The sequence below is a fragment of the Megalops cyprinoides genome, chromosome 8 (genome assembly GCF_013368585.1).
Source record: "Megalops cyprinoides isolate fMegCyp1 chromosome 8, fMegCyp1.pri, whole genome shotgun sequence".
NCBI classification, from domain to species: domain Eukaryota; kingdom Metazoa; phylum Chordata; class Actinopteri; order Elopiformes; family Megalopidae; genus Megalops; species Megalops cyprinoides.
The window spans coordinates 5,018,616-5,032,343 of record NC_050590.1 but is presented as its reverse complement, the minus strand read 5'-3'; positions in this window follow the sequence as shown (position 1 = coordinate 5,032,343).

The following is a 13,728-nucleotide window of genomic DNA, read 5'->3' as shown; positions in this document are numbered from 1 at the left end:
CAAACAACCTGTGTATTGAAATAGCATTACAGCAAGGTGTAACAGTGCTATTTCCATCCATTATACAGAACTTGTTTTCAACATGTAAACCCATATGATTTAAATAGGACAATCGTCTGGTATTGACATAGACCTTGGTCAGTGAAACTATTTGCGGCTTACGACTGAAGACGTCCCTACTCTAAGATACAAAACTGACATACTTGTCTATTATTAAACCAGTATGATCCAAAATATCCGAAATGTATCGATACATTACTTCTGTGACAGAGGAGCTGCAAGACATGAGGCATTCGGCCACTTAATTACAGGCTGTCCGAATGATTTTGGAATAATCGAAAACATTTCTACTATTTTATGATACACTTTTTCTGTATTCTACCGCTCTTTGCATTGCCCGTATATTATGGCCTTGTATGCGATGCGGGGATGGGTTTGACTGTATTTTAAATGACATAATATTTTATTAAAATGACATATTTCCGAGGCAACAAGTTTACAATGTTACAGTTACAGGTAATTTCGTGGAATACACCCAGAAAGCGTGACTCGTGGGTTACTGCCATCATTTCAACAGAGAAGGATACAAGGCCATAACAAGATTAATTTTATTGTAGCCATGTAGACACACGTGGTCATAACAAAAATAACAACAACAAAAACTCTCTAACAAGCAACCACGCGAGAAATTCAATGATTGAGTAAAATGGAACTGTTAATTTTGAAACATGACTAAGACAACACATTAAAACAAAACTGGTAGGAAAATTACTTCAGAGATGTTCTTACATTAAAAAAAAAACGTTTGCAATACTTTCAATAAGGCCCCTTTTTCCTTTTCAAAATAAAGGCATGCATTTGTACAGTGCGAAACTTTCTTAAAACAGTGACAAATGCCAGATTTTATGTGAGTCAGGAGATACTTTATTAGGTATTTTAAATCGCACATATGAAGTATCATGTAAGATATAGTCAGATATGACATCCAGACAGACATTTTAAGATCCATTCTTCAACGTGCAAGCGAACTTTTGATGATGTTCGAGGGACAGTGTGTAAAGCTGAAAAGGCCCCTCGGAATCCGATGACAGCTTGCAGTGGACATCGCTTAGAGCCTCTTCCTCTGAACAGGACAAATGTCAAAGGCGACGCATCAAGACTCCAAAGATAACAGCTGCAGAGAGATCAAATGTACTTTTCAGGAGTTCTCCCTGGATACTTTCTTGCGAACCTGCTCAATGACAAAACACATTTGCATCTGTCTGGATAGAAAAAAAGATAAACAACACCAAAAGAAGTAAATTTGCTACACATCAGAAGTGACCACGTGTGGTTTGAGGAATGAAGTTGAGCATTGAGACGAAATTTGAAAAAACAAATCACTGAAAACATGTTTGGATTAAAGAATAACTTAAATTAACTTAAATGCGGACAAAATGAAGAATGTAATAATTTCATTTAAAATTCCCACACAGCAACATGTTGCTATAATTTGTTAATTTAACGAGGTGCATCAATTTAAATCAGTGTACAATATCTTGAAATAAGACACGGTATTTTGACAGAAGAATTTCAGTTTGAATTTGAATTTTATTTTTTTTTATTAAAAGTACAATAACGGCAAATATACAAAATATTCCTTCTCTGCGCCATAAAAAATACAAATGACTGACAGGCAATCAAAACAACCCATGTATTATAAGAACAAACGCGCAAAACCCTCATGAGACACCCTTCCATTTTAATTCTTAAAAGGTATAAGCGAAGATAGACCTGAGAAAATTAATAATGTACAAGCTCCTGCCTTTCTGTCTTTCAAAGAAGTTATTAATTGGGCTCCGCTGATCTTATGCACAGATTCCACAGAACTTTAAATATGAAGTAAAAGAAAACCCGGAATGCTTTTTACTGTAGAAATTATTCCATGTTTTGTATCCCAGAGATAAACCATACAGGCGAATATTTACAGTCTTTGCAGTATACAAACTTTATCAATAACTCAAATGAATGTTCTTAAAAACAAACAGACATAAACTAGACTGACTTTAAAAACTTACAAAATATTAAAAAATGCATTATTTATAACATTAAGAATAACTGGCTGACGGCATTTTCATTATAAGAAAATTATAAAAGTAATATTCGTTAGAAAAAAAAACTGGCGTACTGAGGTGTATTCAACTTCCTCAAGTAACTATCAGTGCAGTTATGTGTAGAATAGCGTTGTTATTAGTTAATTGGATAAACTGTTAGATGACATAATGTAAGAGAGTTAATTACTTGAAACAATGTTTTGAATTTGAACTGTAGGGCTCAGGTTTATTTGACGTCCTAACACATTTTATGCCAGCTTATCTTAATTACTACAGAACTATTACTATTGTTTTTCTATGTTTTTTTGACACACAGAAACACACACACCGTGCCCACGGCATTTTCTTTCATTACGGTGTATATATAAGTTGTCAGATGTCAAATTAGCAGATTTTTGGCAAAGGCAGAAGTCTTAAAATCAATTTAAAATGCATAAGTCTATTTATTAATGACATGGAAAACGTCTTGTACAGTTAATCATTTTATAGGTTGGAAACGTTACATATCAGATACAACTATACATTTTGTTAATACTAAAAAGCATTGTTGAGGATTACTCATTAAAGTTCATTTTTAAAGGTTGAATTATATCTCGGTTCTCTGGGGATATTATTATTGCGTAATGACATTGATTGTTGAACATGGGTTATTTAGATTGTGATGTTTGACTGGCAGGAATGCCATTGCACGGTTTAAAATAAACAAAATTTTAGTTTGGAGGTCTGAATAATCTAGCGCTTAAACTCAAAAGTAGTCCCTGCAATACATATTTCTGTGTTTGTTCTGTACCTGAGGTTTGCCGATATTAAATGGACTCCAAAATGCTGTTAATGGCTTTCAAAATCACACGTTCAGTATTTTAGGTAAATTGACGTTGCTTTGTTTAAGTGTTAAATGTGACATGCATATTTTATTAAGGGAACTTCACTGTTCAGTGTTATTTTTCCAAATAGACAAAAACAGAAACAAAAATAAAATGAATATAGAAATCATCGTATTTACACGTGTAATTTAAAAGTTATTAATGTATCCACCTGCACTGCTTAATTTTGTGTCGTTATCCTATCACTCCCTTTCAATGGATTTCACAGCCAATACTAAATTGCATAGTTCTGACTCTTATGTTATGACACGTTATAAAACCGTGACTACGTCGGCAAATGTTGCTTTCCACTACTGATATCAATAAATTTACCTGTAATTTTCATCGCATGAGGTTAAAATTGGCTTGAATTATTATCACTTAGAATCGTATACACTTCATCTGTCATGACAACTTAGCAGCCCACAGCAATTATGACTCGGCTTTAGGCCCTCGACATTCGATGGAATCAAGGAATTCAACATTTAAGGTCATCTCGGCGGAAAACTCACCGTTACATTGCCTAACAATTGCTTAGCAGACACTCTTGTCCAGAGGGATTTACGTAAGTTAAATAGGTTTCCTCCATTTAAATGTCTGGATATTTTACTGAAGCAATTCGGCTTTAGTACCTTACTCAATGTTACAACAGCGATGCCCACCCTTGCAATCTAACAACCTTTGGTTTATAAGTTCCCTACCATTATACCACACTACTGTCCCTGCTGACCAAAGCAAATTTACTAACAATGCTGTGTCATTGATGAGGAACGGTGACTGGACGTACCTTAACCACTCAGCTTTTGCAACAGACAGGCCTTAACGCGTGATGGTTCTGTACATATGATATATATTATTATGTTATCATTATAATATGCTATCACGATAATCTCATTATTATCAGTCATAGCCTGCTATGAATATTCGCAATATTTCGGTTGTTGGCGGTGTATGGGGAATTTGTTCGGGGGTGGGGGGGGGGGGGGGGGGGGGCTGTTGGAGATCCTATAGACTCCCCTAAAGTTTGAAAAACTTCGTCTGTAGGCCCATCTAATGCTTGCGTTGTTTTATTTTCACCGACGGTTCAACGCGTATTGGAGGTCTCAAAACTGAATAGGTAATTTGAAATTTGTCATCAAAATATACATCGACAAAAATACAAGCATATTGTTGCTTACTACAATACAGAAAATCCTGAACGGATAGATAATAATAATATAGTATCACGTGGTGCACAAAGATTCCAGCGACCTAAAAAAAAGACAAGACAACTAAAACAAAACAGGACAACAATTCAAATAGTCGTTTTGAACATGCTGATAATTTAAAACCGGGCTACATGGAATTTAAAATCTTCGAAGTGGGCCTTTTACTGGTTCAACGAGAACTGTCGGCCTGGCCAGTAGATTTCATAATCAAAAACTGATTTTACCAACAAATCACTGACAAACCAATTAAAATATCACCTATGAAAGGCATTGGTCACGTGCAGAATCACATTGCATAACGTTTAATGACCCTGTTGTACGCATTCTTTTAAATGGCATCCAGTGGGCTAAATCTACAGGTATATGTCGATTACAGTTCACATTTAGGCAAGTCAGTCCTTGAGATAACCATCCCAATTTGATCGCCAGCTGCACAAAGTAAGCTGGAGAGTTAAGCATTCAAAATATTCGTCCGAGCGGGTTAAATTAAAACAGCGTGCAAATAACTTCGATTGAAATGGCAACTAACTCAACCGTTTTTATCAGGAAGAAATCCGTGCATCGAGAATGCTCTTGTGTTTTAAGAACGTTATCTAAAGCCGGTGTAGTTATTCAAGCCGACAAACTTGTATTTGAAAGCACAACACTTTATTTGTTTATTTTTTCTAAAGATCTCTTTAGTTATTCACTTGCAATGAAGATTCAGTAACCGCTGCATTTTCTGCAGCATTCAGCTTTGGCAAAAAGTAGATATGCATATAGCTAATCTGTCAAATCCACCCTGATATGCACCATTTTACATTTCAAGGTATTTAACATTATTCACAACCCGATATTCGTAAACGACCTCAGACCACAAATTAATATATATATATATAATATATTAAAAGTCAAAACGACCTCGATTTTTGCCTTATACCACCAGCGTCACATTCAGCAAAATTGTCTCCAAGATCTGCGGCATCAAACGTATATACTCGTCCCAATTTAGAATTATAAAACATCCCAATTTAACCTAACCATACTTATTTTAACATACTCCTCAACACGTAACGACATATTAATTATAGGGGAAAAGATAACATGGTCAGCAGAGTCGGAGAAAAGGGCTGCAGAAAGAATACAGGTGGTCATGCCTTTTACAAAGATGAGACGGGGAGGGGGGGGGGCACTAAAATTACAGCTATACATGAGACGACATGGGGTTTAGATGCATTATTATACTCTGCAGAAATGTGATTAGCCATGCTTTATCTCTACTACTACAACTACTACTACTAATTATTTTTATTACTATTACTGCTATTACACCTGCTGGTGTTAATAAATACCTGACAAGCAAAAAGCCTATGTAATCAAAACATCTGTGAGTTACGCAAAGCCATGAACTAGAATTTAGAAATCCAAATGAAGTAAGTCATATAAAGTCATACCGAGACATTCAGATTCACGGGGAATGCTGTAATAAAAGCATATTCACATTATTCACTATATCCCGTAAAGGTCACTGGATAAAATTCAATGTCTGTATATCTGTAAGGTTTAGAAAGTATTTCCTGCAGCAGGAAAGAAATCTGATTCTAAATGTATGTGTACCGATCATATTATTATTTGACACAAAAACTGATGTTTAAAGTATTTATATATTTATGCTGCCTTTGCAAGAGCAAAAGTAAGTTTCGCTTTGGAGCCCTATGGCTGTATGGTACTGTAGGTCTGAGGGCTTATGACGTTGCTGATGACCTCTGTCCAGCTTTAAACCTTGTCTTCAGGTCCACCAAACCCGGCAAGGTGCCGAATGTCACTGCATCACTTTCCATGTCCCATCTCACTAAGGCACCCCTTTGCTCATTTCTAATCTCTTCATTCTTTCGTCCCTTTCTTGTTCCTTCGCTTACCCCTGTAGGATCCTCTGAGTATTAGGTTAATTTCAGAGCGTGTTGCATCCTTTACCGTCCAACCGACGCTCGCCATGCATTTTTCACCCCCCAAGCAAAACTGCAGTGGTATGATTTCATATGAAATAAACGCATCGTGCTCCTTCTTTGATTTTTGTTCGGTTCAAATCTGTCTTTAGAAATAGCCTATACATAAGGCTATGCAGACCATACTTGCCGCAGTTTGTTCGAGGGATCGTCTCCGTGCAGCGTTCCGTGCGCGTATCCAGGTCAAGCACTCCCTGCACCGGCGTGTTGCGTTTCCTCGTCCGGGCAAAACATAAACGCTATTCTTCATTTCCAAAATCGGTTACTGAATATCCAGAGGAAAAAATCTGCCGTCTTCTTATTCCGGTGCTCGCGGACAGGTCTTTTTAGTCGGTGTGTGCTTGCATTTAGGGATGCTACTTGCATTTGAATAGCTGCCTGGGTCGTTATGGATCCGCGGGGCCATGAAAGGGAATCACTATGCAAATTGTTTCAGTTACAATCGAAAGGTTCGATCGGCAATAGCTGTCTAACGGAAGCTGATGTCGGTTCTCTCCTCATAAAAATGCATTTCCCTTCTTTCACCGAGGCCTTTGCTTGGACAGGGTTTGTTATTAAGATGAATTTTAGTTTTAGTTTAAAAACAAATAATTGTATTTTGCTTTTTGGAAAATGCATAGATATTTTTCTACGAGCATCACGTCATCAAATACAGAGCATTCTAACTAAAACTAGAAAGTGATGATTATTATATTCTTCGAGATAAACATAATCATCAAACCACAAATATTATTTTGTCCTGAAAATCACAAACTCACCTACATGAAGCTCGCTACAATAGCTGTATAAAAGGCATATAAGTCAGAAAAATGTCATCATTAATATAAGTATTAATATCTTTAGGGTATTCGTTATTTCGTTCATTTTTAAATGTTTCTGTTTTATATAGATTTTAGAATTCACCTTACAATGTAATTAAAAGCTGTTGGGGTTATTTTTTGCCTTTAGTAAATACGTCTGTTGTGAAAAGGTTTAGGGCTTCAAATTTTCGGTCTCCAAGGCTACTGGTATATTTCTTTGTTTTCAATATAAACAGGTTTAGTGTTGTCATTTCTGCAGGCCGCAGGATAAAATTATCGGCAAAGGCGTGAACAATACTTCCAGTTTCTCTTTCGGTTGACATATATACATTGTGTAATTTTAATCCAAAATTAAACATGTTCATTTGATCCATTTATGTTTCACCACAATGTAATAGGCCTATTCTTAAAAGAGGTATGAAATGTGTAGGCTAAGAACCGTTGACACACAGCTTACTTTTACGCGAATATCCTGTTTATATAAATATAAAATTGCCGCTGTACAAAATGGGCTACCTCAATGCAAATCTCGTCAGCATGACAATGAAGGACGCAACTTGTATCGATCTGCAGTCTTAAAGCACCCTACCGTTCGAAACCAGCCGCGTGACTAACACCCTGCTGACAAAATACTATAAAGGTAGCGTTCAGAATTCACAATACAGTTAAGCTGTGGATTCCCCATATAAAACCAGTTCAAATCCTGTGCTATGAAATTGTCTTGATTTGGTTATTTGGTAGAGGAATTAGAATCTTCTCAATTCAGCTAACCCATCTAAAACCAGTACAATGTCTTACTTCTGTATGCTTCGTGGAACACTCCATCACGTAATAATAACAATAATAACAATAATAATAATAACAATGTTAAAATAATACAACTATTACATTTACACTTCCACCCGGCCAAGCAACATTATGTAACAATTTACACCTTCACATAATTTGAATTAATGAGGAATCAATTCACCGCTGAAACTTGTCAAATAAAGAAGGTGCATAATTTGCTCATTGCTTCGACTCACAATCGTCACCTGTCGGCAAAGGAGAGAAGGGGCATGTTTTTTTTTTTTTTGTTTTTCTAACTGGGGAACAGTTTAAATATTAGCACCTAACATTGCCACGCCACATCATATCGGCTGACATGTGTAATTTGTCTGTCTAAACACAATACCGACCGGCATTTAAATGAAGAGAAAAAAAGGCAAGAGGCCTGGAAGTTCGGTATGTTGCATTACGGCAATAATTTACAATAAAAGACATATTTAAGCATAGTGGTTATTTATCTGAAGCTCCGACCCTGGGTTGCATTAGCTGACCATCTGCCATTCAATTAAATTTCAGATAGAGCCCGGGCAGGGGCTAGGGGGGTCACTGACCCCAGGGCAAAACACCATGATGGTGCAGAAGAGAGAAGTTCAAATGCTAAATGCAAAACACTTCTAGGGATCTGTACCCAACCTTGGGATTTAACCACGGATCCCTGTTACTAATTGAGGGGCGAGTGGATTTTAGGACCAGATTCTTTGAAATAAAAATAGTTTGGCTACTTCAAAGTATCTACAGTTGTGACCACTGCGTCCTTGACCATTACTGATCAGTACGCCTCACCTTCAGAAAATAATGACAAAACTTTTTAATATTGTTTGGAATAAAATATGGCTTGCCTGAACAGGCATTCCAGCCCCCAGATCATATTTTAATTTGTCGTGCCTGAATCAATTGAAAAAAGCTTCCATAATGCTGCTTAAAGAAGAAGTGTAAACTTTCACCTCATTGATCATCAAAACCAATGCCATCCATGTTATTACAAAAGAAGGCTACTCTGTGTTTACCTGCAGACTGGAACCAACTGATGAAAAGAACCATGACGGCGCTAATGCAACTCCATAAATATTTAACTAACATCACCGCAACAGCACGGAGCATCCTCCCGTATGATCCTCGGATACAGCGGGGACGGTAATGAAGTCACTTTGAGCGGGTAACAGTCAGATGTCCATACAATTTACACTCTCATTTGGAGATTATCCAAAAGGTTTATCCACTCAGCTCCTTTATACATGTGCTCTTCTGTCTTGATTGGAGGATTGGCACAGCATGCAGGAACAGGGGGTCATTTCAAACAGGTGCAAATAACATGAGGTAAGGTGAGGGGACTTGGAGGAGGATCATTGATAGTGCCTGTTAAAAGGAGATTACACAGGTTCCCATGTCACATAGCTGGCATTTATGGGATTATAGAGAGTTGTATGTAGTATGGATATCCATATCCATTTCCCATTCAGAGGGCACATTCTTCATGAAAATATAGAATGTAAAAACGATGCCACTGCTGTAGATGACCGTGTGGACTGTGTACAGATTGGACATGTATGTGCATATACACGCACACACACACACATACGCACACACACACACACACACACACACATACACACACGCACACACACACACATACACACACGCACACACACACATATACATACACGCACACACACACACACATACACACACACACGCACACACACGCACACACACATACACACACGCACACACACACACACACACACACACACACACACACACATACACACACGCACACACACATACACACACGCACGCACGCACACACACACACACACACACACACACACACACACACAAGCGCGCATGCACACGCACACATGTGCACACACACACTCACTCTCACACACTTAACACCTGACTGAACTGTAGTCGTACATCGCCCTTAACTTTGATTGACAGACATAAGGTTTAGATTTTCTGGTTCTTGTGAAATATTTTTCATTAATTTGAGTGACTGCCCTGATGTTGTTGTAAGTACCACTGAAGGGCACGCTCAAATGTGTCAATGAAGGACAAAGCCTGCTGTAGTTTCATTAGACCTGGCCACACTTTCTCCTTTTCAGTTCTTAAACAACACAGCTCACTTGAGCTATATCCAACTACAAGTAAAATATGTGGGTTTTTACTCATCCTTAGAAACCTACATTTTTTTTTTGTATGTACTGATATTATCCGTTTATCCACTAGGGCCATTATATTTCATTTCTTTTTGCACAATTGAACAAAAACTTGAATGAAAAATATGAAATCTTTTTTTTCAACTTGTGCCAACCTGCAAGGACATGATGTTGTACAAATATAAAAATGTGGCATTTACTGGATGTACTGCTCAGAATGAAAAATGTTGTGATTTGCAGTCAGATTGACACTTTTATTTAATCAACGTTTTTTTTGTTCGTTTTGACAAAAATAAGTGAAAATGTTCCCCTTTTTCAGGCCAGTTTTTTCAGTGATTTTGGTGATTACACATTTCACCAAACTCTGAAGAAAATCAGTAACTCATTTGCACTAAATGTGAGTTAACAACAAACGTTTACCGATCCCATCCTTAAAAAACATAGAACAGTGTTCTAAAAAGTAATCTGTTGTTTCAGTAACACTGGAAAGTGATAAAGTAATTTTGTTATATGTTAATAATAATATTAAGCCACTCCACTTCAAACTGTCACTGTGTTGAAAAAAACTCTTCAAAACTTCATCCCAACAATTTGTAAAAAAAAAAAAAAACCTCTGTTCTGTGCTTAAGTGCATTAACTTTTCTTCTCTGAAAAGGAGAATGTAAGGTATTAGTGTTCTCAGCCACACATTTGCAGGAGGCTAAGAGTAAACAATCAAAGCCTGCTATCAGATTCTCCATTTTATCTCTTAACCTCGTTGGTTAAAACATTACCGAAGCACTGTTTAAGGTGTGAAGTAAATACTACTGAACACTGCCACAGTAAAAGTGTTTCAGCACCAATGCAATTACACTGTTTCATTCACTTTATGCGCTACTAAAAAAGAAAACCATTATAGGAGCTGTACATTTTAACCCCACGGGCTGCAGATGGAAATAAACCTGAAGAAAATGATTTTTTTTTTGTCACAAAAAGCTGTGACAGAAATCAAATATTTGGTTTGAACATGTGGGTGAGACTCAATTAAACCAAAACAATAATAAACAAAAAACAAATAAGACCACCACAAAGAAAAACGTTTCAGCATATGGGCATAAGAGCATCATATAATCTTTTGCAATCAGCGAAATTATGTAGACGCTTCTTCCATATGGTGAAAAACTACTGCCTTTCCTTTCCTTAAAAGAGATGACATCTTTTATGTTTATGTATTTCCAAGGCCTCACACTGTAATTGAAATCATTTTGATGTGGAGAATTTGATGGCCGATATTTGAGGAATTCTGGCAGAACCTAAGCACACAGACGCTGGAGGTGAAACGCTGCATTTTGTGGGTCTTTGTGCCTTTTGTGCTGGGGGAGCCGACAGAGCAGAGTGTTTTACTCTGTGAGAATTATAAAGATAATCAATAACCGAGTGGTTAAGGAATGCAGGAGATTTGCTACGGTTTCTAGGAGACCAGGATCCATCGGGCACTGCTGCCTTCTCTAGGTGGGGTGACTGCAGATGATGATGGTATTGTGGAGTCTGTGGGCTGGTGGGCTGCAGAATTTCAGTCCCTGCTCACCTCTCAAGGCTAACTCAGAGACCAGGTAAAAGCTGCTGTCAGTGGGAAATTCATATTCAGAGGGTTTTTGGCTCTTAGCTCTCAGTGTGGAGCAAAGCAGAATCTCTTTTGAGAATGCAAAGTGCTGGTCAACCAAAAAAAAGTGCCTCTTGAATCTCTGACAGAATGATGCCTTTTATCATGCATGAATTTTATCATTCTGCTGTGCAGTGGTACTTAATCCAGACGACTTTGACGTCCTACTTCCTGCCTCATTTATTCAGATGGCTTACCATTTTACACTGTTTAATTTTTGTTGTGGTGAAAGCACTGATCTTAAGTGTCTTAGGCAGGCATACCACAGAAGTCCAGTTTCCACCTCTCAGATTCTCACTGCTGCTCTCTCCTGCACAAATAAATAAGCTATTATATTAATAATATAGTATTATATTAACAGCATATAATAGGTTTGTATGGTATTATATTAATACTGTATATTAGTGTTATATTAGTATTATATTAATAGTCACTTTCACTGTCTCAATGTCATCTCTCTTCATGGTAGAACATCTATTTACAATGGGGTGTGGTTGCAGGACTGAGGGGTAGGCACCAGTTTACAGTAAATGAGAAATGAATGAAGGAGTCTCTGTGACGCACGTGTCTTTGATCCTGTGAGAGACCTCCATTGCCACATCCCACAAACTGGTGAGTTAATATGCTGCTGATGTCAGAGGGTCCCTACAAGTGGCAGGCTCCACTCATGTAGTCAGGTTCATTCAGCTGATGATGGCCCCGTTTTTATAATGATATAATTTATATTTATGTAATATATTTATATATTAAATATATATTATATTTATACACACACACACACACACACAGAGCGTATTTAATACCTTGTTTCTGTATGATCTTCCACTGTAACCAGGGTGGGTCACGGTGAGCGTTCCCTCAGATGCTGTATATAAACAGTATAGTGCAGCCTATCCTCTTCACTCACAGTGCAGGACTCCGCAGAAATGCAGCCCACTCTGCAGGGTTTCCATCTCTGTCACAATGGCAGGGGGAAATCTAATTCTGGACAAACGTGCAACACAGTTCTTCATCGCTCGGCTTAAGAACCCAGCTGGAAGGATAAATGTCTGCTGACTACTTACAGCTGGTGTATATGAGTGATTGGGCCGTCCTGTAATGAGGTGGGGCCGTGGCAAAGTGGATAAGTGTTTGCCACACAGAGGGATGTTGGTGGCTCTCCCTCCAAGTAGATGCTGACTGTTTGTCCTGATTGATATTAGAGATTTTGGGCTTTTGATTGGATCACAGGGGCAAGTGGCTTCCTTTGCATTAGGCCTACTACACAGGCACCACAGTAGGTCGTGCTGTATTGATGTGAAGAGGCCAGTATAAAGTGAAATTAGGCAACCACAGATAATTTGTATTATGATGAGATACTTAGTTCATGCAGTACTTCCACCCCCTGTATCTCCTTGTCCAGGATATCTTGGCTGGTTACAGGAGGTTCCAGTGCTCTCTGTGGTGCTATGGTGGTTATGGATATTCTGTTTTAGACAATGCCCCTTCAAGAATTACAGTTACAATCTTAAAAAACAATCTGATGCTAAAACTCTAAATGTATCGCACATGCAGCTGACAATCTGGGCAATATATATAATATCTGTGGTTAAACTAGTATGAAATCTCTTCACGAAGTCTCAAGTACACTTTTGTAATGAGTGAAGAGACATGTAGTTTCAATGTTTCAGGTGTCGCCTCTTGCAAAAGTGTTTGAACGGTCAGTGATCCCTTTTAATGCAAGAACATTTCAATAATCCTGAAACTGGAATCCCTGAAAACCTCATTATCATTTTCACTAGGTGAAGCATTCGGCCTTTAAAACTGGGAGACAGAAATGTACAAGCATGTTTTGTGCCCCTTTCTAAAGATGCAAAACAGGACTTGGATATCCGACTTCTCATCACCAAGTGGGCAATTTGAAAATAAATGTGCAGCACCAATGACTGTTTTTTTCTGTTTATGGCAAAAATTCCCGCTATAGCTTCAGGGGTGACCTCTGAAGATCGCGTTTTGCATATCCATTCTACAGGTGGGTATTTCCTGAAGTAATTCAGATTTAGTACCTTAGTCAGGTATGCAACAGCGGTGATCCCACAGGGGACTGACATCTCCTGGTTGCAAATCCAATACGGCATTACGGTGTGAGAACCCATGGTATATCACGTTAT